This window comes from Onychomys torridus, chromosome 8 (genome assembly GCF_903995425.1).
Source record: "Onychomys torridus chromosome 8, mOncTor1.1, whole genome shotgun sequence".
NCBI classification, from domain to species: domain Eukaryota; kingdom Metazoa; phylum Chordata; class Mammalia; order Rodentia; family Cricetidae; genus Onychomys; species Onychomys torridus.
The window spans coordinates 57603858-57606858 of NC_050450.1; positions in this window are offsets into that span (position 1 = coordinate 57603858).

A 3001-nucleotide genomic window follows, 5' to 3' on the forward strand; every position below is an offset into this window, starting at 1 on the left:
CCCCCCCACCACCCCCCCACCCACCGCCCGCCCGCCTCCCCCACCGCTACCACCACCACCTCCTCCTCCTCCTCCTCCTCCTCCTCCTCCTCGGCGGCGGCGTCCTCCTCCTCCTCCTCCTCACCGCCTCCCCCAGCCCCCCAAGCCCCCGGGCCACCCCCCTCCAGAACACCCACCCCCGGGGCCGGCGTCTGAGGAGGGGGGCCGCACCACCCCCAAAAATGTTCTTGGAAAAATTTAAGGACTTTCCCCCCCCCTTCTCTCTTTTCCTCCCAAGAGAACGAGAAAGGGAGATCGTTTTTAAAAAAAAAATTATATATATATATATATGTATATAAAAGTTTTCGACTTCTCTCTACCCCCCTCGGTTGCTTTAAATATATTTAAATTCTGAGGGGGGCGCTCAGAAATATTTCTCAGAGCTGAGGCACTAAGATGGCCGCCTTGAAATTATTTTTAAAACAACCCCCCCTCCAGCACCGCCACCCCCTCTATAAAGAAAGAGAGAGGGGGGTAAAATCCCCTTTTAAAACAAAATGGCTGGCTTAATATTTCATTTTTCATACACCCCCCTTCTCCCTGTTACATCCCATCTCCAAGCTTCTACTCAGAAACCCACTAATTTCTCCCTTTTTTCATAACTGATTAGTGCACAGATTAATACATTTTCCTTGTGTATTGAGAGTGTGTGTGTGTGTGTGTGTGTGTGTGTGTGTGTGTGTGTTGGGGGCATGAAGGATTTCTGCATAAAACAAAAATGGCTGCTGTGACTTAACTCCCCCCCTTATAAAAATATTTGGGGGGGCATTAATCAGTACTCATGCTCAGTCTGACATCAGCATAAATTGTTAAAGGTTAACTAGTTAGATACTAGTCCAACTAGACTGAATTTTTCTTTTCTAGTCTTCCTCCCCCACCTCCCTTCTCTAAAGAAAAGCTTTTTTTTTTTTTTCTGAATACTTCAGAAGGGAGTGGTTTGATGTGAAGGTTTTTTTTTCCCTTCAGGCATTGAGAAGGAAAAAGATGAAATATATGTTTATATATAACTCTCTACATTCCTCATTGAAGTCAAAATGCATTTAATTGTGTACGTGTCGTTTAAGTGAGAAGCAGTACTGGGGTTTTTTTCTTCTTTCTTAAAAAAAAGTGACAGAAATCCTAGTGACTTTTGGGGGAGAGATATGAATAGATACGATGATTGAGATTTTCAAAGGAGTCCATGTTTGATTCTCTCCTTCGCCAGCCTTTTCGGGGGTTTATAATTGTTGTCAATTTTATCTCTGCTCTTTCCCCCTCCCCCTCCCCAGTTGCCTGCTTGTAAAACCGTCTGACTTGGGAAATTAATTTGGGGGTAAATAGGGCAGATTTTCAGAATAAAGAGTCAAATCTGGAGATTGTGAAATTCTCTCTTCTCCTGTTTCAGTGCCCATCTCTTCCTCCATGATCTTCCGATAAAGTAGAAGAAACTGAGGCACTGGGGGAAGTATCGGACAGAAAAGCAGAGAGGTAGGAGTCTGCCCAGGCCTTCCCCGAACTGGCTGACCCGTGATTTCCAACAGGATCCCGGTGTTTATCTTCAGGTTGGACCAGGGGTCAGATGACCAGTGGACAAGGAGTCCAGAAGTAAGTTTGGCCTATAGAGATTTGAAAGAGCAGAGAATGGAACCCGCCAAGGAGCAGGGCAGGTAGCGGGGGCTTCTTTCTCTTCTTTCTGTCCATTTTCCTCCCATTCTCTTGACCTGTCCATGCTGCCTCCTAGCCTTGGCCTCTGGAGAAAACATCTCCCGGGTCATTTCTCTACCATCCCTCAGCTTTGCAGTGTGCACAAGGACCCCAAGGAGAAGGTAGGCAACAATCCAGAAAGTATTGGTGACAAAGAAATCCTCCACAAATGTTTGTTTGCAATGCTAAAGTGTTGATTGAGAGTCTACTCCCTGCGCCCCCTCCCCCCACACGAGCACTTCATTGAATGTTGGTTTCTGTCTTTTTTCTTGTCTTTCTTTCTTTCTTTCTTTTTTTTTTTTTAAGTGGAATTCTCTTGCTATGGGCCCATATTGTCCCGGCCCATGCTCACACTCAATCTCGTTCATTACTAGTCTGGGTGGGTACCCCTTCTTTCTGTGTTTGGACTCCTCTCTAAGTGTGCTTTATTCGTCACTGAGACTCTCTCTCTCTCCCTTTGACTGAAGGGCGCCATCCTTTCTAAGTGACTCCCCATCTCTGGCTTCTGTTTACCTCTCTTTTGCAGCCTGTGAATGCATGTGGGTCCTCCTGTATGCCTGACGAGTACGTGTATGTGCCTCATCCAGAGACTGAGAAGGATGTCTACACAGCATGTGGCAGCAGTCTCCTGTGCTAGGCCCCTCTGCCTGCCTGACATATGTGTCCTGTGCAGCAGGTGTGGGTGTCTGAAGGGCCGATGGGCCTCCCTGTGCAGGCCTGCGACCTCGGCTCTTCACCACTGGACTTGCTCCTCCGCCCAGCTCCTTTCCTTGGTTCCCACCCCCTCTCCTCTGCCTGTCAGCACTTGCTCTTCTTGCTTCCTAGTGACCTCTGGCTCTGTCTTCTCACCTTGCCTCTGCCTGCCTCTCTACCTGCTCGCTTCTGTAATGGTGTTGCCTGCCTGCCTGTCTGTTCCTCCCTCACTGGCTGGCAGCTTCTTTCTCTCCCTGGTTGTCTGTCTGCTTCTCTGGCTGTTTGCCCACCACTCTCTCTCTCTCTAGCCATCTGTCTGCCCGCCTGCCTGTCTCTGTCACTTTTAAAGCCTGAATCTCTTGGTTTGTCTACCTCCCAGGACTGGCCACAGTTTCCCATGATGGTTTGCCTCTCGTCCTGACCTTCTTGTTTCTGCTCCTGTGTCTCCGCCAAGTTCATCACTTTTCTCCCCCTCTTTTGAGCTGTGTCCTCTGGCCTGTCTGTCATGCTGGCTGCTGCTCTCCCACTGTTTAATGTTTCTGTCTTTTCTTTCTACTTATCAGCTTTTTCTCCCTTGGCTTCCAAG